This window comes from Silene latifolia, chromosome Y, assembly GCF_048544455.1.
Source record: "Silene latifolia isolate original U9 population chromosome Y, ASM4854445v1, whole genome shotgun sequence".
Lineage (NCBI taxonomy): Eukaryota > Viridiplantae > Streptophyta > Magnoliopsida > Caryophyllales > Caryophyllaceae > Silene > Silene latifolia.
The window spans coordinates 323,681,933-323,706,619 of record NC_133538.1 but is presented as its reverse complement, the minus strand read 5'-3'; the positions used below and the strand labels follow the sequence as shown (position 1 = coordinate 323,706,619).

At 38.3% G+C, this 24,687-nt stretch overlaps 2 non-coding genes across 2 annotated transcripts; one reads left to right on the top strand and one right to left on the bottom strand.

Moving 5' to 3' along the window:
* Positions 1-8,715: 8,715 nt before the first annotated feature.
* LOC141636407 (small nucleolar RNA R71) lies at positions 8,716-8,819 on the top strand. The gene has a single exon (XR_012541022.1). It is a non-coding gene; the product is annotated as a small nucleolar RNA R71 (small nucleolar RNA).
* Positions 8,820-11,462: 2,643 nt separating this feature from the next.
* Positions 11,463-11,569, bottom strand: LOC141635130 (small nucleolar RNA R71). The gene has a single exon (XR_012539834.1). It is a non-coding gene; the product is annotated as a small nucleolar RNA R71 (small nucleolar RNA).
* Between the last annotated feature and the right edge of the window lie 13,118 nt (positions 11,570-24,687).

The following is a 24,687-nucleotide window of genomic DNA, read 5'->3' as shown; positions in this document are numbered from 1 at the left end:
ATATAAAATACAATGTAGTTCTTATTGCCAAAACCTAACTACTATGGGCCTGCTTATTCTCGATCTTTTAATTCACGCAGATTAGCGGCTTGGTCGATCGACCACTGAGGCTGGTCGATCGACTGGTAAGCTCTAAACAGTGGCTCCTGGAAGTCGTGGTATGGTCGATCGACCATAGGTAGCAGTTGATCGACTGCTTTAGCTGATACTTGACTTCTAAATTCTCGTGGATTTGTCTTTCGGAGCTCGAAATGTGCACCAAGCTCGTTCCTTGAGTAAATATTTTACGTCAAATGCAGTGCAAGGTACTCGGGGACGTATTTGGCTCAAAATCTACTCATTTCCGCATAAATCTGCAATATTACATAAAAATACGAAAGTAGACGAAATGGGGCAAAAAGTAGCCTTAAACTACATAAATGAGCTCTGAAATGCGTGTAAAATAGGGTGTAAAACATCATATAATTGACACGCATCACATAGGAGACACCTTCAGAAGAACCTTGTCCCCAACCTGAAACTTTATGTCCCGGTGATATAGATCTGCATAACTCTTTTGCCTATCCTGAGCTGCTCTCATCCTCTCCCTGATCATCTTAATCTGCTCAACCAGCTTATGTACCATATCTGGTCCTAAAACCACTTCCTCAGCACTGTCGGCCCAACAAATCGGACTCCTACATCTCCTCCCGTATAAAGCCTCAAATGGAGCTATGCCAATACTAGTGTGATAGCTGTTGTTATAAGAAAACTCAATCAAATCCAACCTATGTTCCCAGCTACCACCAAAATCCATCACACAAGCACGTAACATGTCCTCAAGAGTTTTGATTGTTCTCTCTGTCTGACCATCTGTTGTAGGATGAAATGCTGTACTCATCTTCAATGTTGTTCCCAAAGATTCCTGCAACTCTTTCCAAAACCTTGAGATAAACCTCGCATCTCTGTCAGATACTATATCTTTAGGCACCCCATGTATCTTTCATTGGCACGAAATGAGCTGACTTGGTCAGTCGATCCACTATAACCCATATCATGTTGTTACCCTATTGACTCTTTGGCAAACCCACGATAAAATCCATAGAAATGGATTCCCACTTCCACTCAGGTACCTCAAGAGACTGAATCTTACCTTGTGGTCGTCGTTGTTCCCCTTTAACTCTCTGACATGTCAAACAACGGGCCACAAACTCAGCTGTTTCTTTCTTCATCCCAGGCCACCAGAACATTTTCTTTAAATCCTTGTGCAGCTTGTCACCACCTGGATGTACCGAATATGGTGTACAATGTGCCTCTGTCATGATTGTCTTTTTTAGCACTTCATCATTAGGGACACAACACCTCCCATCAAACCTCAAACTGCCATCTGTATGAATAGAGAATCTAGACACTGTCCCTTTCTCTACTCTAGCTCTCCACTCTACCATCTTAGGATCTAACACCTGTTTACCTTGAATATCATCATAAAGATCAGGCTGCACTATCAAATTTCCCATGGTATCCCCTTTCTGGATCATATGTATCCCAAACTTCCCAACCTGATCTCTCAACCTCATCAAAGATATAGCTGTGCCCAAAGCATGTACACTCTTCCTGCTCAAAGCATCTGCAAATACATTGGCTTTTCCTTCATGGTAGATAATATCCATGTCATAATCGCCAATTAACTCCATCCACCTCCTATGTCTCATGTTCAACTCCTTTTGAGTGAAGATGTACTTGAGACTCTTGTGATCTGAAAATACCTTAAAGGTCACCTCATAAAGGTAATGTCTCCAAATCTTGAGAGAAAACACCACTGCACCCAACTCTAGATCGTGTGTAGGATAATTCTCCTCATAAGGCTTCAATTGCCTAGAAGCATAGGCAATGACTCTACCGTTCTGCATCAACATACCTCCCAACCCATTCTTTGAGGCATCTGTATAAACCTCAAAGTTCTCACTCCCTTCAGGCAATGCTAAGATTGGAGCTGTGGTTAAACGCTCCTTTAATGTTTGGAACGCCGTCTCACAACTCTCATCCCAAAGAAACCTGTTCTCTTTCCTCAACAAAGTTGTCATAGGTCTAACAATCTTGGAAAAATCCTTCACGAACCGTCTGTAGTATCTAGCTAAACCCAAGAAACTCCTAATCTCAGCTACGTTCTTTGGTGCTTCCCACTTGGTAACTGCCTCAATCTTTGCAGGATCCATAGCTACCCCATCCTTAGAGATCACATGCCCCAGAAAAGCAACTTTCTCTAACCAGAACTCACACTTGGACAACTTAGCATACAACTCATGCTCCCTCAAGGTCTGCAACACAATCCTTAGATGTTCCTCATGTTCCTCCTTAGTCTTGGAGTAGACTAAGATGTCATCGATGAAAACCACCACAAACTTGTCCAAAAACTGACTGAAGACTATGTTCATCAAATTCATAAACACAACCGGCGCATTAGATAACCCAAAAGGCATCACCACATAATCATAATGGCTATACCTCAACGTAAAAGCGGTCTTTGGTATGTCCTCATCTCTAATCTTCACCTGATGGTACCCCGATCTCAGATCAATCTTGGAAAAGACTACTGCACCACTCAACTGATCAAATAGATCATATATCCTTGGTAAAGGATATTTGTTCTTCACCGTCACTCGGTTCAGCTCCCTGTAATCTATGCACAACCTCAAACTCCCATTTTTCTTTTTCACGAAAAGAACTGGTGCTCCCCACGGTGATACACTAGGTCTAATGTATCCCTTCTCTATCAGATCATCTAACTGCTTCCTGAGCTCCTCCAACTCCTTAGGACCCATTCGGTACGGTGCCTTAGAGATTGGCCCCGTCCCCGGTTTCAGCTCAATACTTAAATCTATCTCCCTCTTCGGCGGCAACCCCGGAATATTCTCTAGAAAGACATCTGAAAACTCCCCCACAATTGGTATCTGATCGACTGTCAGACTCTATATCCGGTCATCTCTCACATGGCACAAGATCAACGGGCACCCCTTCCTTAGATAGGACTTCAAGGTCACAGCTGCAATCAACTTAACTTTGGGTTTGACAACAAACCCACGATAAGACACACAAATGCCCTTAGGACCTCTCAGAGACACTTTCTTTTGATGACAGTCTATCTTAGCTTTGTACTTCCCTAACCAATCCATCCCGACTATCATCTCAAAACCACCTAAAGGAAACTCTAGCAAGTCTACATGTAGATCAACTTGCCCAACTATCATGGATACATCCCTAAACAACCTCCCACATGTTACAGACTCTCCCGAAGGTATAAAAACTTTCTCACTTACAGACTCATACTCTCTCAAACCCAACTGTTTAACATTACTCGAAGATACAAACGACTGAGACGCCCCCGAATCAAACAAAACAAAGGTGTAAACACCATTAACAAGAAAAGTACCAGTGATAACATGTGCGTCGTCCTCAACTGCTTGTTCCTCCATCATAAACAGCTTTCCACTGGTCTTCTGCCCACCTCCCTGGACAATACTGGCAGAGGTAGTCGGCTTAGCACCCGACCCCTGGTTATTGTTGGTGTTCGTAGCTGGCTTTTGATAAGAATTACCGCGATTGCGGTTACCTCCCCCGTTGTTGCTCTGACCTCCCCGGTTGTTCCATGACCCAACTGGTCTGTTACTCGGAAAACTCTATGCTGGCCCCTGAGAAAAGCTCCCCTGTCCCGGCCTCTGGTAACCCCCGCTAACTGCACTGGTGCACTCATGTCTCTTGTGGCCTACACCGCCACAGTTAAAACAGGCAACCTCCAGCTGCCGCTACTGTTCCCACGACCACGCCCATAAGAAGCCCCAGTACTAAACCCCGAGTCAGATGAATATACTCTAGCCTGAGTGTGGTTACCCTTCTTGTAGCTAGATTGGCCACCACCCTCGCTGTCAGCCTTTTTTTTCTCAGCACCTCTCTCCCGGGCCATCTCTACCAACCTCTCAGCTCTCCCAGCCCTCTCATAATCTTCCTTAACATCGTAAGGACTCCCACGGGTAACTTATCCATTATCTTGGGGTCAACCCCTTCTCAAACCTCAGAGCTAGGTTCTCCTCACTCAATCCCATATCCTCAGCATACCTAGAATTCTAATTAAACTGTTTGTAGTACTCAGCCACAGACATCTCAGAGGTCATCTTAAACCCATCAAACTTCTCCCTCAGCTTACTCCTCATATGCTCCGGCACGAACTCCCACTTCATAGCTTTCCTAAACTCTTCCCAAGGAATAGCAGGCAGCCTCTACTTCTCATACATATCTCTAGCACCGAGTTTTACCTTATCCCACCACTCTCCTGCTGCCTCCCTCAAGTAGAACGCAGCTTGTTCTACCCTCGTCTTATCCGGAAAATGTACCAAGTCAAGAATATTCTCCATCTCACGATGCCAATTGTCAAGAAGAATTGGCTCCCCGGTTCCCTTATACTCTTTCGGGTTAAACCTTGCTATGTAGAGACTGATCTTAGAGTGATCAACCTCCTTATCTTTCCCCACTCTCTTTAGCGCTTCCGTAAGAGCATCTTGATGCTCCAACATCTTAACTATGTCATCAACACTCATGCTCTCAGCTATCGCATACAAGGTGGTTTTATTTAGCGGCATCTTGAAACTATATAAGAAAAGGTAGATATAAACATACATACTATACCCCAAAACACGAAAACAGCTTACACAGACCCCACTCGATCGAGTACCTAAACCCACTCGATCGAGTTGAGGCTACTCGATCGAGTGCCTAACATACTCGATCGAGTGCCCCAACTCCAGACCCCAAACAGACCTTCTGATCTCTAACATACTCGACCAAGCTGACAAGCCACTCGATCGAGTGCCCCCTACTCGATCGAGTGCCTCTATGTACTCGATCGAGTACCCAAAAACACGGTTCTAACCATAAAAACGTCAACTATCCACTCGATCGAGTTAGACCCACTCGACCGAGCACCTCACCTACTCGATCGAGTGCCCCCCACTCGATCGAGTCATGCAGACTCGTATACACTACCCGCATGTTATCTCACTTACCCCAATATAATACGCAATCTTTATAATTTCGGCATTATAATTATTATTACGCATGCAAATATACACAAGTTCTCATATGATCATTAAAGCAATCTATTTCATGTTATTAAAATGCCACATTATAAACACCCAACATTCTTCTTCATTCAATTCACATATAAAACATATCTTTTCAACCTTTAACCATACTTTCAATTCTCCACTTCCAACATCCAACAATTCACAACACATACTGTTATATACACATACAAACCAAAAGACAACACATACGACCTTGACACATACCCCCCATGTGACCGGTTCAAAATTACAGGGCGAGTTCGTGACTTTAGGACGTCTCCCAAGCCTTTGCATTAGCTCCTACAACTTTTACCCCGGGTTCATTTTAATTAACTCCCTATGTTCATTAGATTCATTAGTTACAGGTTTCAGGATCGTCGCTCTGATACCACTTTGTGACACCCCCAAACTCCAAGTGCCTTACCAGGACCACTCAGGTATAAAGATGTCACCATCTCGGTTTTCCGAGGAAATGATAATCAAAAGACAATAAAGAAACAATATTTAAATGGTATAAAGTTTAGTGAATACAATCCAAAACCAACTGATGAAATACGGTTACATGGTCTTAAACCAAATGTCTAACAACTAAACAAAATGCCTGATAAACTACTAAAACTACAGCGGAAGACTCTATCATCTCGTGGTGACACATCCCAGCAAGCCCATATGTCTCGACTCATACCTGCTCAACAACTGCTCACCATCCCCGAATGGATCACCACAGTTTTTCAAAACAAAGACGGGGTCAGTACTAATCACACAATCATATATAATTACAATAATATAGAAACCAACACATCTCAATTGTCACATAACCCAAACTCCATAATCAAATCTCATCACTAACTACACACTAAAGTGTGTAGTCCTGCTAGAGTATCCATTGCAACAGGTTACTTCACACAGCCAGTGGGGGACCGCAGCCGTTCCCACCTAAGCCCCGCTCATACCATAGAGCGAATAACCCAAATCCATTAATGTGCACATCTCTTTTGTGGCGGGTTCCACAGAAGGCGAATAATGGGCGTGAAGCCACTCCCGCAAGTGAACCCACTCAACCAGGGATGCACCCCGAAAACCACAGACATATACAATCAAACACAACTATCAACACTAACCAATTCCAACAACCGTCACAATACGAGTATGATACTATACAACAATCACAACCAACAACCAACACATTATGTGACTAATACTGAGTAGGGAAACCCTACCTAGAATGCAACACACGCAGACGATCTCAACAGTTGTATCAAAAGGCCTCTTCTACGAATCCTCCTCCTAACACATCATCACATAATCACTAACCATACAAAAACTAACACAAATCCCCAATCCCCCAAATTAGGGTTTAAACAAACTTGACTAAATACTATAAAATCGGTACGTAGATCTTGCCCTCAACGCAAGGATCACAAGGATGCAAAGAACGATGAAATCCGACCTCTCAAGCTCCGGGATTTGTCAATAACACGGATGAATGCGAAGAACGTAACTTGAATCTCTTTTCAATATGATTAGGTTTGTAAAAGTGTATTATAAAGATGACGGAAAGATTTATATATTAATCCGTGTTATTAACAAAACCCGATAAAACATTACCCGTAAACCGAGCTACTCGATCGAGTAACTGACGTACTCGATCGAGTGCCACTTACTCAATTGAGTACCCAGGATACTCGATCGAGTACCCTATAGACAGAACACTGTTTTAAAACCAAAACACCCTTACTCGACAGAGTAAGGCCCACTCGATAGAGTACCCAGAGACTCATAAAACCGTAGTATTACACTATCACTGCACGGGCAGTAAATAAAAATGGTCTCCCTAAAATAAAAGGGGTATGGGCATCTTCGGGGATGTCAAGTACAACGAAGTCAACGAGAATAAAGAACCTCCCGATCTTAACAGGTATGTCTTCTATGACACCTAGTGGCCATGATATACTGCGGCCGGCCATCTGAACAGCCATATTTGTGCTATTAAACTTGGCTAAACCAAGTCTCTTAGCCAGAGACAGCGGTAATACACTCACGCTAGCGCCAAGATCGCATAATGCGTTATCAATCAAGTGGGTACCAGTATGACACGGAATCGAAAAACTACCCGGGTCTAACTTTTTGGGAGGTAACTTATTCTAAACTAGGGCCGTCCCTACCTCGGTCAAAGCTATCGTCTTATGATCATTAATATGCCTCTTACGCGATAAAATTTCTTTCATAAATTTAAGGTAAGAGGGTACCTGTGTTAGCAATTCGGCGAATGGCACAATGACTTGCAAGCTTTTCAGGAGTTCGGCAAATTTGCCGAATTGTTGATTAGCCTTAGTATTCTGCAAAGGCCTCGGGAAAGGCACCGTGATGGGTATCTCGAGCCCTTTGTTCCTCTCTTCCAATGTATCGGCCGGATCAAGCTCTAAATCCTTCGATCGAGACTTCTTTCCTCTCGAACGTGGTCTTTCAGGTGATTTTTCACTCGATCGAGCACTAGCAGGCTCTCGATCGAGTTGTTCTTTATCAGCATTACTCGATCGACCAAAAATATCATTCGATCGAGCAGATTCTTCATAAAATTCACTCGATCGAACAGTTTTATTTACTCGATCGAGCTCTTCTTTTTCCTGTTCACTCGATCGAGTAGAAATTCCACTCGATCGAACACTTTCTTCATCATTTTTACTCGATCGACCCCCAGAAATTAGTCGATCGAGTACTTTCTTTGTCGTCAGCTCTTTTTCTTCAAGAGAACACTGTTCATCAGCAGTAATTTCCTTCCCCGGGTCTGATTTCGGTCCTTCATATGAATAACCGCTCCTCAAATTATTTAAATTCACCGTCTCATGTGGATTCTTATCGGCTTGTGACGGTAAATGTTCCGGTTTTCTAGTGGATGGTTCATGCTAATGGGCAACTGAGTTTCAAGTGCCTTGATAGATGCATCTTTTTGTTGATCACTTAGCTGCCACTGCTTTGTCAAAGACTGCAACATCTTCTTCAACTCACCTATCTCACTTACCTCACCAGAAGATGATGCACCTTGATTAGGTGTAGGAAAGGAAGGAGGCTTCTGAAAGGCTTGTTGAGCCTTATGAGGAGGGACATATGGCTGCTGCTGCGGAGGAGGAGGGGTAGGATTGAGCACATTTTGACTTATTCATCTCAAATTGGGATGGACTGCCCCTTGGTTATTATAATAGGAACCCCCTCCTTGCCTGTATTGTTGAAAAGCAAGGATCTATTCCTTCTCTGTAAGAAAGCCAACAGTAGTGTGACCTTGTTGCTCCCATACCTTTCACATGTGACAGTCTCCCCCCTAGTAAGCAAATGAACCGTCTGAGGCTCCCCAGCAGAATGCAACTCCAACTTATCAAATCTAGCATTCATGGCTTCCAGCTGAGCCACAACTTGCTTATCGACTGCATGAACTGTTCTAATACCATCCCTCGGGTTTCCATACTCAGCACAGTGGGTCGCAATCTCTTCAATAAGGGCCCATCCCTTATCATCGTCAGTGTTCTTTTGGAATCTTCCGTTGGATGATGCATCAAGTATGGCTCTATTATCATCGTAAAGCCCATTGTAGAACTGATTGGACAAAAACCACGGATCAAAACCATGGTGAAGAAGAGACCTCACCAACCTCTTGAAACGGCACCACGCTTCATAGAAAGTTTCATCAGGTGCCTGCTTGAAACTAGTGATTTTTGCCCTCAATTGATTAGTGCGCTGCGGAGGGAAATATCTCTTAAAAAAGCAAGAGCAAGGGTCTCCCAGTCTGTGACCCCTGCGGCCGTGTGGTCCAAATCAGTCAGCCACTCCCTGGCTGAGTCAGTCAAAGAAAAAGGAAACAGCACCTCCTTAATCTTGTCTTGAGTTACCTCCTTTGTGGCGGGGATAGTAGAACAGTAGTCCGTAAAGACCTCCATATGCTTCCTCGGGTCTTCACCTACCACACCTCTAAAGAGATTTCTCTCCACTAGATTGATATAGGACGGACGGATGTCAAAATTATTCCCATCCTCAGTCTGGAGATTGAAACCTTTAGGAATAGATGATGCTTTAGGCTCCGAATGACTTGCAATATTCGGCATCTTTACTGGTTGGCTTACAAAACTGAAAGTGTCTTCTTCAAAAGATGGATTTTCTGTAAATAGGAAATGCTAAAGTTCGGGTTCGAAAGTACTCAAGGCTTCCTTTCGTGATTCTCTTTGCAGACGGAGTCTATGCCTGAACAGTCTCTCTGGTTCAGAATCCGCTGAAACTAACTCCAACCTATGTGACCTAGGCATACACAATACTGAAAGAAAATGAATAAGAACTGCCTCAAGGAATAAAAAATTCCCTGAGACGGATAAAATAAACGAAACAAAGACAGATAGGGCAATTCGATCCCCGGCAACGGTGCCAAAATTTGACAGGGCTGTTGTATACCTATCAAAAATAACTAACTAAACTAACTATATAGCTAGGGAAGTCAGGTCGATCTCCTCAGGGAGGCGAGATATCTGTAAGAGTCCGTCTATTTGGTCACAAATGGGGGGGGGGGGGTTGTAATTGGTTTCCTAACTAAAAGATTTAAAGGAAGAGAAGGAAGGAGAAAGCAATAAAGACAGAAAATGAGAATAAACTATCAATAAAGAGCGGACATGTCAGAATTTCGGTTCACTACGGTAGTGTAGTGACTCAACTATAAACAACTTAGATAAATTACTGCGAGACGGATATGGAAAGGTCCTTCCGGTCCACTTTCTATCCTAAATTACCACTAACTTAACTCTCGTCTCGTCGGTAGGTAGTCATGTTCACAAAGCAGCCTATTTAGTCCAATCTTCAGAACCAAGATTAAATTTAACCAGATTAAAAGGGTGACTCAAAAGCGTGCACTCAACTAAGTCGGTAAATACAGTTATATTGCTATGGGGACAGAGTCTCACAATTAATTCATCTAACCTATTTACTATATCGTCACATTTCTACCGTAGATCCCCTAATCCTATCATGAAACAGATTAGCTACTCATGCTATTAATATTGTCAAAACTAATAACAATGAAATAACTAACATTAAACAAGATGAAATAATCATGAAAATGCATAAACATAGATTAGGGCAGAAAATTAAAGGAATAAGATGAGTAATTAAGATGAATAAATGAAAGATTGAGATTAAAAGAGAGTAAGAGATTACAATCGCAAGAATCCGGCGTAAAGAACGACTAATTCCGAGCTAAATAACCCCGAAAGCAAAGTTACAGTGAAAGGGAAAAAAACGTTTAAGCGTAATGTCAAAATGATAGGTAAAAACTGAATGCTAATGACTTAGTTATTATGCGCTTAAATAGAAAAATTACTAAGTCCATAAGCTAAAACACTTTCAGGGACTAATCAAAGCCAATGACAGCCAAAACCACTCGATCGAGTAGTCTGAAACAACTCGATCGAGTACTTCTCCAAATTATCTACTCGATCGACCAAAATTGTTACTCGATCGAGTAACTCCTAATTCCAGCTATATCGATCGAGTAAGACAAAGCACTTGATCGACCAACTCAGCCATAGAAACCACTCGATCGACCAATAAAACAGCTCGATCGAGTGTTCTTCCTCCAAAACAGCTCAAACTCGTGACCGACTGCTCCGTAGACCATTGCTTCACGCATCCCAATGCAAGATCTCACTCTGAACAATCCCGTCTCCTCAAAATGCATGCAAAAAGGGACGAAAATGGTACGATTCTACTACTTCCACGTTCATTCCTACAAAACGGACAAAACGAACCAAAGTAGCCAATTCGGGGCAAAATACAATATAAACAGTACGAAAGTACATAGAAATACGTGCTAAAATAGGCTAGAAAGACTATACAAAATGCACGTATCATCAAAAACAACCAAACAACACAATTGAGCCTCCAATAGAAAATCCATTTCACAACTTCCAATTTCCAAATACTCCACCTCAAACACCACCCCCTCATATACCAAATCCACCACCACCAATGGCTCTACGTGATCACAACCGGCCTAACCATAATGATGCTTGTGACCCAATTAATTTTGGCGCCTTGGCTCCCAACAACTTTGAGATGCACCCCGCCCAAGTGGGGTTGATTGATAAAGATTTGTTCGGGGGACACATTGAAGAGGATGCTCATGCTCACCTACGAAAGTTCAACAGAAAGTTCTCTATGATGAAGAAGAACGAGGTATCCGAAGACACTCTAAGGATGTTATTGTTCCCATTCTCCTTGATGGGTAAGGCAGACCGATGGTTGAATGTTCACCCTTCGGACACATTCACGACTTGGGACGCTTTAGCCAAGGCATTCATGGCCAAGTACTATCCATCATCCAAGACCGCCATGCTTTGAAATGAGATCCACACTTTTCAACAAGAGGATGGAGAATCCTTGGGTGAAGCATGGGATAGATATCAAGACCTTATCGCTAGTTGCCCTCACCATGGGATTCCGGATTGGTATGTCACACAAACCTTCTTCCAAACCTTGTTGCCAAGAACAAAAGAAATGGTGAATGCCTCCGCGGGAGGAGGATTCGATCATTTGGGTGATGAGGAGGGCACGACTCTAATCAAGAAAATGGTGGACTCGAGGCAAATTATGGCACAAGAGTGAATATCTTGAGAATAAGTAAGCACCCTCCCGAATTCTTAGTGAATGTGGAGAGCAATGCTAAGCTTGATATGCTCACCAAGAAGCTTGAAGAGTTGAGTAAGAAGAAGCAAGTGAATGAAGTGAGCCAAACTACCACATCTCATGGACCATCCATGGAAGAATTGATGCAAAGATCAACTTGTGAGTCATGTGGAGGGATGGGTCACACTTATGAAGTATGTGCAAATAACCACCATAACAACTTTGATGGGAACAATGTACAAGAGCTGAATGCTTTCCAAGCATTTAACAATTTCTCCAACCGTCCACCTAGGCCCTCATTCAACAACAACCAAAACTTTGCCAACCAATCTCAAGCATACCAAGATTATGGAGATAACCAAGGGAACCAAGGTAATCAAAACTTTTACCAAGGAAACCAAGCCAACCAAGCCAACCAAGGGTTTGGTCAAGGATTCAATCAATGGAACAACAACAATTGGAACAATCAAGGCTACAACAATAATTAAATGTACAACCAAGGGCAAAATCAAGGGTTTAATCAAGGGTACCAAGGGAACAACCAAAATTACAACTTTAGAGATCAAGGATATGGCTTTTCTCTTCAAATTTTCAACCAACCTTTCAACCAAGGACCACCACCTCAAGCTAGTAATACCATGGGAGGTGATAAATATGACAACTTGGTGAAATTGATAGGGGATTTAGCAAGTAATACCCAACAACAAATCAAGAGTCTTGAAGCTAAAGTGGCTTCCCAAGCTCTCATGAGTTCTCAAAAACCACCGGGTGTATTTCTAAGACAAGGGCAAAATCCAAGGGACCATATGAAGGCAAAGGAAGTTAATGCTATCATGGTTGGAGTTGAAGAGGAAAAAGAAGAGCCATTTGATTTGCCAAGTCAAGAGGAGTTATCATACACTACTCCCTTTTCCATGGCTATGGAAACATTCCAAGAACTTGACCATGAGCCCGAAAAAGGGAGCATGGGAGGCTATGTGCTTGAGAAAATAATGACAATTCATGGTACAAGCTTGGATGTTGAAGTTGACCCGGGTAAGGGAGAGATGGTTATGACTACACCAACCACTATGAGTGAAAAATTTGTGCTTGAAGAAATTGTGGAAGCACCAAATGTGATGCTAGAAGTTGAGAAGAACCCGAAAGAAGAAGAGATGGTGATGGTAGAAGAACACTCTTTGGCCAAGCAAGAAGGAGCAAATGACACTTCAAGGTATGAAAAATTTATGGACTTGGTAATGAAAATGGAAACCTCCAATCCACCTTTGCTGGGGATGCCTCATTACTCCGAATTCCTTCAAGAAGTCATTTCTAGAAGAGTGGACATTAGTGGACATGAGCTTGATGCCTCAAGTGAGGAGTGCAATGTGGTCAAATCTAAAGAAATCCCCGTCAAACTTGATGACCCCGGGAGTTTCTCAATTTTATGTATCGTTGGTGACCAAAAGGTGCATAGTGCTTTGTGTGACTTTGGGGCAAGTGTGAGTGTCATACCACTTGCCCTTGTGAAGAGGTTGAATGTTTCAAGCTTACCTCACACTTCCATTACAATCAAACTTGCTGACGGGACAATCAAATCTCCAATTGGGATTCTCAAGGATATCATGGTTCAAGTTTGTAAGCTTTCAATTCCTACCGATTTTGTTGTATTGGACATCCCTATGGGAAGACGCTCTCGTATCATTCTTGGTAGGCCATTTTTGGCCACGGGAGGAGCTACCATAAATGTCAAAGAGGGACTATTGTCATTCAAAGTTGGGAAGGAAAAATTTGAATTCAAGCTACCACATGCTTCAAAGAAAACCGTGGTTCAAAACATGTTTGTCGTGCAAACTTTAGAATTCTATGAGAATGAAGATGAGAAAATGGAACTCTTGATTGGTCATGAACCAATAGTTGATTATGAGCCACCGGCTAAGTTCCTTGAAGAAGAAGTGAATGCTAAAGATAAGTGTGGGGAAAAGGGCAAGACTTGGGAAACCGAGTTCAATTCTAGCACCAATGCCCCTCCAAAATCAAAACCGGGAATTAAAAAGAAGAAGCCAAAAAGATGGAGGAAGAGAGCGAAAGGAAAGAGGGCATATGACCCTAGTGTTGACAAAAGACTAAGGAAAAGCTTGAAGAAGAAATGAACCGAAAATGGCACGAGGTTCAAGATGCCATGAGTAAGTTGCATGATTTGATGATGAAGACCAAGGGTTCTTGTGTTGTTGACTCTTGTGTTGATGGTGGAAGGTTGGTGGGATCCCGGTTGAATGAAGTCCTTGAATGAAGAGGTTTGGTGGAGTTACTTAAGAACCACCGCAATCTATATATTCTCTCTCTTTAATTAAGTATTTACCGCATTTTGCATTTAGTGACATGATTCGAAAAGGAGCTAATCTAAATTCGCTCTCTTTGCATTCATATAGTATAGTTGCATCATATTTCAATTCCGCATATAGAATAGGTCATGCATTGCATACCTATTAGAAAATCACAAAAAATTTGAAAAAATTGAAAATTTTCAAAAACATGCACTTCATATCAGAATTTCCTCCACACATTTATTTCCATTGGAATTATGTAAATAAATAAGTGTGGGGAGGAAATTCCATCATTTAAAAATACAAAAACATGTTATTTATTTTCAAATCTTCAAAAAATTCAAAAACATGTTCCATAATTTCGAAAAATTCAAAAACCACCAAACATATGTTGTTTATGAAGGAAATGTAGATTCATATACACTTTAACATACTCATATGTGTCGAAATTAATTTGTCATAAAATTAAAACGGATTTTATGCATGCAAACAATATAATAAAATAGAGAAGAAATCACCCTTACATTGTAATTTCGGTTCTTATGGGCACAAGTGAGTCCTCCTACTCACTTGTTCTTGAGCTCTCCAAATGGAAGAACAAGGATTCAAGAGTAGAATCCCTCCCAAAAGCATATACCCAAGGAATACATCTTAAAGACTAAAATAATATGATCTAGTATTAAAATTAGTCTTACTTAAAAATATGACACAAAATGTTTTTGTACTCTCACATATTTCGGTTGAGAGAGAAGAGGATTTTGTGATTTTATTTCTCTAGAAATCTCATAAGATGTAGAGAGCATTTTTATGAATTTTCTTACACTAGAAAATTAGATAGGAAGATTGAATGAATAATCAAAGAGAAAAGCTCACTTCTCTTTTCTTGTGGAGTGGCCGAAATTGCCTTGGGTAGAATGCCCAATGCATTTCATTTTTGCTCTTCTCTAAAAGGTAGGTGTGCAAGGCTACTAATTAGATATGATAATTGTGTTTTCCACTCAAGATAAAAACACAATACAACTCTTACACACCCTTCCCATTTTCGGTTTTTAAGACATAAAATGGAGAATCCATTTTATTTTTGTCATTTGTCAAATTTGTCACATGTGACATGTTACATGACATGTCACAATGTAATGTATCTTTAATCATATTAAAAATCAACATACTCATAAAATATGTCATTTACAAAATCGACCAAAGAATTGTAATTACTTGTACCAAAAATGTTTCCAAATTATAAACTACAACATTCTGTATTTATAATAATTTATTCATTCCGATTCAATTGTTTCTGTAAACAATAATTTCATCCAAGTAATAAAATAATTCGATTACTTAGACCGTGTCTTATTTAATCACATTTACAATAAGATACGTAAATTATACTCACAAAATCATCCGTCAATTTTAAGCAATTTAATTAACTCGTATCAAGATACGATTAATCAATTAAGAGTATTTCCCTATAGGTATGACCTAAGGGGATCAAATGATCACCACCGTCGCACGACAGTAATGTCAAACTCTAGTCACCCAATCATTACCGATATGTGTGGACCAGTTGATAGTAAAATATTACATCCCACATGTATTCTTAAAATGAGATTTAATAATGATATTTAAATCATGTGATCGCACTATTGTTGAGGACACATTTCCCAACAATCTCCCACTTGTCCTCGACAAGTGTGCGTCACCAATTCTCTTGTCCTATTACTATCTCCCACTCAATGCAAGGTGTCTTTCAGGTCGTACTTGCAAGTGATCATATCGAGAGTGGTTTCCTCGATCTGGAGAATAACTGATTGACCGGACTTATCTATCATAGATACTTTCCGAGCGTGGCCACGCATTTCGATTCATTACTCCTCGAGTGGCCCCGAGATATTGTTTTAACCCTGACAAGGGGATGGACAATTCCTATCGCACTCATTCCTTCGATCGCCCATGACCATCATAACCCAAAATATGCCCATTTGACCCCATTTACGAAGGTCGTAGTAACACAAATCAAAGTTAATCGAAACCGAGCCATCTTAGGTGAATAGTCTTTAGTCAAAAGAATCGACTCATTTGAATACTATAGCAGCTCTCGCCACGACCAGGCTATATAAATTTGCGAGAACTCTATAAGCGGTCATTAGGCCCGACAAAAAGTTCCTAAATGATCTGCCTATGTGATCGACTAGTCATCTCACATGACTCTATGGCATTTGAACTTGCCATCAATCGCATCACACTCTAGTCACTTCGAGACGTCACCTCATATAAGTGACTATGGGCGAATACAATGTTAATCCGTGTTCACTTTAACGGGTTCAATTGTCACTACAACCCGTTTGGATGTAACAAAGTATAAAAGGAGTTTTTAAAGAAAAACTCGAACGACAAATGCGATTATCACATATGCATAGTCAATGCCTGATTACTATTTCATATTCTATAATCTTATTTGATCTTTTATGTAGTTATTCATCTCAATTTAATTGAAATGACATGACTCATCATGTTAAGCCTATGAGAAGGCTTTGGTTAGTAGGTTTTATCAACTTCTTGTACCTTACTCAACCTTACTACATACTCGTTTTCCTTTGTAATGTATACATTTGCATTACAAAACTTTCTGAGTACGTGTCGAGATCCAATCAAGACATAGGCCCTCTAGCCTAAGAATAGCTCCCACTTGTTTTCACAAGTGTGCGGGACTCATCCTTCTTGCACATCTCATGATCACAAGTGTACTCAATTTCCGTTATAAATATCTCTTATTGTTCTTTATTGTCTAGAACGATTCTAGAAAATCTACTTCTTAATTAACATAGCCACAATGGTATCTTAACCATCCTAATGTATTTTGATTATGGTTTTGTCGGAAACCATGCGCAACCTCAATTGTCAATTGTCACTTGTGTAATACCCTTACACAAAATTGCATCATAAACACTTTGCTTTACTTCCTTAATGCTTCAGCAAGCACTTAAGGGTAATCTTTATAGCTTACTTGGTAAAGATTACTTAAATTCGATTTTTGAAAACAACTCATCATGCTCAAAGCATATGAAGTGTTATACATCATTTCTTTTTAATTGATTCGGCAGCGGAAGCAAATGAAACCAATCAAATATGTTCAATTTAATTGAACTGGTCATGAATCTTATCAACATAAGACTTCTTATTGACGCTAATATCATGTGGATTTATCTTCATAAATCCGGATATTCAAGATGTATTATAATACTCCAAAAGTCTTAAATCATTCTCAATGATCAATATGTCATCCACATATCGGACTAATTAAAAATTCCGTAACTCCCACTAAACTCCATGTATAAACACAACTTCTCGACTTATCGAGAAACGTTTTATCACATGATCAAAATGTTGATTCCAACTCATTGATGTCCTACTTAAGACCCTCTCTTAAGTTTCACATTATCTTAGGATTGCAAGAATCTACTAAACTCAAGACATGTATTGAATACATTCCTTCTATTGAAGAAGTGGGTTTTAGATTCACTCGCTATGTATTTCATAACCTCATAATGAAATACAATCCCTGAGAAGATCCAAATAGACTTAAGCATTTCAACTAGCGCAAAACACTTTGCCACCAACCAAACTTTGAAATCTCTCTTTATTAGTGCAAAACCCTTTGTCACTAATCAAGTCTTTCGATTCGGATTTTCATGGCTCTAAGCCTTGTATTGAGCTGTGACTTTAAACACTCTTATGTAAGTCATATGTTCATTACTTTCTAGAAGTAATCAACTTGAATCAAACAATTTCTTTTGTAAGTTATAAGCTCTTTACTTTCTTAAAAGTAGCATGAATTCATCATTTTTAACAAGTGACGAATTTAACCTCCTAGGTTTTGAAGAAACAATGTCTTACACAAAACGTCTCATGTAGCCAAGAAAGACCAGTTTCTTGCGACATAACATTCTTTGTGGCTCTTGAAAAATTTCTCCCACTCTGTCTTCAAAAATAAACTTGTATTTTAGAAAGACAGCTTCACGAGCCACAAACTCGTCGTACTCGTGATAATTGAAAGGGAAAAATGAGTATTTGTTTCTTGTGAAAACTTACAAACATGGTACCCTTACCATTTCATATCTCATATGATTCGATTTAGTGGAAAAATAATTTAGACAAAAATGATAAAATCCCCAAAAGGATGAAGTAACTCAAAGTAACTTGATTGAAATCCAAACCATATCGAATAACGTTTGATTTCTTATCTAATCACACATTATTCCATAACGCGTGCTAAGAGAGATTAACTTGTGATACTATATCACATTTCCTTTGGCTTATATCAAAGTCTTCACTTTGAGAATCCCATCACGACTTAAATCGTGATTCCTTGAATTCTTTGAAATTCTTCAAAAATTTCTCTATTTACCTTATTAAGTGAACACATTAGTGTCAACCTAAATCGTTGGTAAAAGATAATGATCAACCTATTATGGATCAATGATTTATAACCTCGATCTCCTTTTCAACCAAAAGGCACGAGACATCTTGCTTTGAATACAAGATACGCATATACCATTAACAATCTAATGGTTTCAAGAGTACTCGATAACTCTTTGCGTTCATCATTCCAGAAATTAAGGTTTAATCTTGGGTTACCAATTTGAGTCTTACATCATCTACATGATATATCATTCTAGTTTGGTTTAGAATATATTCACCTTGATAATGGGCCAGCCATACATCAAATCGTGGTGTATAGGGTCACAAAAGTGAAACCTCTTTTGTATCTTAACAAGTTTATATTCTTATTTAGAGTTAATGCACTTAATAGTCATAATTAAGTACAACTTTAAATCCAAAAACTAGATTGAGTACACAATTACTCTATCTCTCGTCATTATTGATGCTAGTCGTCATATTCTAATCATTCTATGTATCAAGTACAACGATGTAAACCACCACCGGTTTCTAATATTGACGAAGTAGTACTAGCAAAATTTATGTTTAATCAAATAAACATTTAAAGAAGAAGGTCCCATTAGATGTCCCACAACTAACTCGTTGATTCTTCAATAATTTGGGGCAGTTTCCTTTCTTGTGTCCAACATTTAAGACAATGGAAACTTTATCGGTCGGGATTGATAGGTTTAGTATCGTCATTCTCAAGAACTTTACCTTTAACATTACCTTGTATCAATTCCATTATATCTTTACTTCTTGAACCTCGTCCTCATCTTAACGGTTTAAGAGAATGCTCCCACTCATTTCAATGTGTCTTTGCTTTGAGAAGCAAAATTGAACTCATGAAGATTACTCTTCATTTGTTCGTTTTAGTCTTAAAACTTTCATTGAAGTGGTTGCGTTATTTTGGTCAATTACGAACTCAAAATCTAATCACCAAAACAATTTATCGCTTCAAGGCACTTAATTCAATTAAGTATATGAAACATAATCCATTGTAAGTAGAAATGTTAGTCAAGAATCAAAAACCTGTTTGATAATGAATAACTTTAATCTATACTCTTTACAAGAGATCCTTAGCAATGGTTCGTATGAGGTTTTAGAAGCAAATTCATATTTGTCTTTAGTTACGATGTTTTAATGGAGATGTGAATCAAAAACGAAATGATATCGTATATGAATTGTGGTAAAGAAATAGAACAATATGATAACGGAATAATGGAAAACAAAACATTTATCGTTTTATTAATACTTGTAAATAACAAGTATAGCATTTACATAGTGACCTCTACCCAACTATGATAAATGATTCCAAGACCCAAATTCATATTGACTTAGGCACGGTGGGGCCGATACATCCTTTATCAATATAACTCGGTGGATTAACGTTTAATCGATTCTACTTTTAGAACTCTTGGTCGATAACATTACATTAACAATTATCTATAGCCCAAAACACATCGACAAGGGCACGGTGGGGCCGATACATCCCTTATCAAATACTTTTGTTGAGTTCAATCCAAATTTCGAATAAATGTGTCCATGATCCAAACCCACATTAACTTGGGCACGGTGTGGCCGATACATCCCTCATCAACATGAATTCGGTGGATTAACATTCATCACCCACTTCCCCTACGTAACAAGGTTTGTACCCCGGTGGGGCCGAGCGCACTCCCTCGCGAAATAGGTTTTCATGGTTTCTACTATTTGGTAAGGCTATGTCTCAATTGATAGTTTTAGCGAGAGGTCATGTCAATTTATTATCTATCACGTTTTAAGTGAACTAAAGCGGTGAACTACGATAATTTTAATTGACACGGTCGATAAACTCGATAAAAGAAGACAATGCATGTTTTAGTTATGGCGATTTAGCGATGCATGTGACATAAAATAAAATGCAAGCATAAAGATAAATAAATCCTAGTATGGCCTTCCTAAAAATAGAAAAAATATTAATCTATTACAAAATCGGAAACCAACTCCATTGGTCCCTTGAACTTCGGTTGTGGCACGCATCTCGAGGTAACACCGTCTTTATGTATCGCCATTCTTGAAGAAATCCGTCTTTTGGAACTCCGGAATGAATAAAATTACATAATTTCCTATTATACATTTGTAACTAAAATAAAATAAATCTATTAAATTACAAAACGGTGATACAAGATCACAATAAAAATTACAACCGAATCGATATTCCCATACATTTCGGGAAATACCAATTAAAATCTAAGGCCATACTAAGTAAAATTACATAATTCAAAATTACATAAATTAAAATTATGACAATCATAAAGAAAAATGCAGCATTATAATATGTATGAACATGCTCAATTTTATGCTAAATCGCCTTTTAATTAGCCAATATCGTATATTACTCGGTTTTTACGGATTTGCGTGATTTCAACATTTTATAATCACAAAAATACATAAACTCATATTTATGCATAAGTTAATTACCCTAACCTCTTAGGACTCAAAATATAGTCTCACTAATAATTTGACCATAATTAACTTTTATTTACAAAATTGTTCATAAATGGACCAAAATTACAAAAATAAGCTATTAAACTTCAAATAAATCACAAAATTTCAAATAAATTCAAAATTTGAAATTTAAATTCATGAACATTCTGGAAAAATCCATGACACTCATAATGTTCAAAATCTTAGGTTAAAAATTTGAAAAATTTAGGAAAAACAATGTTGCGGTTTATTGATATTTAATAAAATAATCATAAAAACATGGAAAAATTATTTTCATTAACTTTTCAATTTTAGATCTGAAAAATACAATTAAATGCAACATTAGACGTTTTTCCTAAGTCATAGATTATGTTTTATTAATTTTACACTAATAATGTCACTATTTATGCTAATTTTTCTTCAAAAATTCATAAATCATGCAAAAAGACTTCTTTATAGCCAATTATTTTACACACATCTTGTAAAATTGCATGTGACAACATATTAATTTTCTATGACCAGATTCGAAATTTAACTCATATTAACCTATTTTTCTCTTAAATCCGAATTTAATAATGAAAAATTCATTTTTCGAGCATAACAAGTCCAAAAATTATGAAAATTTACAGGTTATCTCAAAATAGTATATGTAACAACATATCCAAAAACCAAGTGAAAATTCGAAGTATAGCTATTTTTAGACCAAAAATGACATTTTTACTCATAAAATCACATTTAAATGCCATTATTGTAAATTATGAACAATAAAAATCCGAAAAATTAACCAAAATATCCTAAAACACTTTAGGACCAGAAATATTAACATGCATGTAATAATTTCGTGATATATCATAATAACACAAATTTTACAAGTTTTATTTTGTTATTCATATAACTCGGAAAAACTTTTAACCAATTTGCATGCAAACAACCGTGGCTCTCTGATACCGATTGAAGGAAATGTAGATTCATATACACTTTAACATACTCATATGTGTCGAAATTAATTTGTCATAAAATTAAAACGGATTTTATGCATGCAAACAATATAATAAAATAGAGAAGAAATCACCCTTACATTGTAATTTCGGTTCTTATGGGCACAAGTGAGTCCTCCTACTCACTTGTTCTTGAGCTCTCCAAATGGAAGAACAAGGATTCAAGAGTAGAATCCCTCCCAAAAGCATATACCCAAGGAATACATCTTAAAGACTAAAATAATATGATCTAGTATTAAAATTAGTCTTACTTAAAAATATGACACAAAATGTTTTTGTACTCTCACATATTTCGGTTGAGAGAGAAGAGGATTTTGTGATTTTATTTCTCTAGAAATCTCATAAGATGTAGAGAGCATTTTTATGAATTTTCTTACACTAGAAAATTAGATAGGAAGATTGAATGAATAATCAAAGAGAAAAGCTCACTTCTCTTTTCTTGTGGAGTGGCCGAAATTGCCTTGGGTAGAATGCCCAATGCATTTCATTTTTGCTCTTCTCTAAAAGGTAGGTGTGCAAGGCTACTAATTAGATATGATAATTGTGTTTTCCACTCAAGATAAAAACACAATACAACTCTTACACACCCTTCCCATTTTCGGTTTTTAAGACATAAAATGGAGAATCCATTTTATTTTTGTCATTTGTCAAATTTGTCACATGTGACATGTTACATGACATGTCACAATGTAATGTATCTTTAATCATATTAAAAATCAACATACTCATAAAATATGTCATTTACAAAATCGACCAGCAATTCGTAATTACTTGTACCAAAAATGTTTCCAAATTATAAACTACAACATTCTGTATTTATAATAATTTATTCATTCCGATTCAATTGTTTCTGTAAACAATAATTTCATCCAAGTAATAAAATAATTCGATTACTTAGACCGTGTCTTATTTAATCACATTTACAATAAGATACGTAAATTATACTCACAAAATCATCCGTCAATTTTAAGCAATTTAATTAACTCGTATCAGTATACGATTAATTAATTAAGAGTATTTCCCTATAGGTATGACCTAAGGGGATCAACTGATCACCACCGTCGCACGACAGTAATGTCAAACTCTAGTCAGCCAATCATTACCGATATGTGTGGACCAGTTGACTGTAAAATATTACATCCCACATGTATTCTTAAAATGAGATTTAATAATGATATTTAAATCATGTGATCTCACTATTGTTGAGGACACATTTCCCAACAGTTTATTTTCCCTATTCTCTCCCTATACTTTGTTCCATTGAGGACAATGTAAATTTCAAGTGTGGGGAGGGAAATATCCACTTTGTGAATATTGTTTATATTTGTGCATATACATTTATACTTGTTAATTTGAGAAAATTATAAAAAATGCCTAAAAATTGAAAAAAAAAAATTCAAAAAGATCCAAAATATTGCATTGTATATATATGTTTGGCTAACCTTTGGCATAGACATTGACCATTTGAGGCAAAAAGGAGCTAGAAGACCTCTTGTTAAACTCGTTCTAATCTCTTACTCCTTTACCGTTCTTTCTTTATATATCTTGCATATTTGAAGGAGGATGGGAATTTTTGTGCCCTGGATGTTCCTTCTGGGAACTTTTTGATTGTTGGGTGTTGATGTGTTGCTAGGATTAGTCAAACTTGTTGCACGTTTCAATTCATGTTTATTTAATTTCCGCATGCATTGTGTCTTGTATGTATTTGTTTGTGCTTAATTTGCGTTTGCATTGAGTTTGTGAATACATGTTTTCAAAAAATGTGGTCTAGGGAGGGATTATGATACCCCAATGATGAGTTATGTCTTGACTGTGCCTTCCCCCTCTCCTTGGCTCACACCCGTGTCACATGGTTAACATATGGAAAAAGGGCATGTCAACCAAGTTTTGGCCGCCTTGTGAGATCAAGAGGACCGTAGGCTAGACCTACACCTCGACCAAGCTACTCAAATGTGAGGATTAGAGACTCATAGGGTCGGTGCATTCATACCCGACCCCCACTTAGGATTGTGAGTAGGTCTCCTCACGAGACGTGTTATGTCTAGACGCATAAGTGTGTCATTCCGTCCTTAGACCGTGAGTTTCTTTCCTTTTATGCACATCTTATGGAACGAATTTGACGAATGTGTTTACATATACTTGAGCCTCACATAGCCTAATTAATCCTTGTTTCGACCCTTGCATTGGTTCCTCTTGTGATTCACCCCTTTTGAGCCTTAGTTTATTTCACTTGGCATAACCACAAAATGAACTACATCCTATAAACGACCTTCCTTGATCAAGAATGAGTCATGTTTATAATAGTGAGCTAGGTGGTGTCTTGGGTCCTATTGGGTCGGAGTATTGGTTTCTTTTGGCATTTGCACATAAATGAATAAGAGGTATTAATGTTGAAATGAAAAACAAAATAGAAAAGTGAAAAAAAATAGTGAAAAATCCAAAAAGAGTTAGTTGTGTTGTATATATAATGTGTTAAGAAAAGAAAAAGGCAAGCAACACCCCTCCTCATCATTGAAAGGGGTAGAAAAAGCCGTTGCTAAATAAAGGGGCAATTTGATGTTTTTCCAAAATGAGTCGGGTTTACACAATTTTTGCAAGACTTGGGAAACCGAGTTTTTGTTAGGGTGTAGACGTTACCATTTGTTGAAATAAGAGGAGTATTTTCAAATTTTTCCAATTTGAGTCGAGTTTATGCAATTTTTGCATTGTCTTGGGTAATCA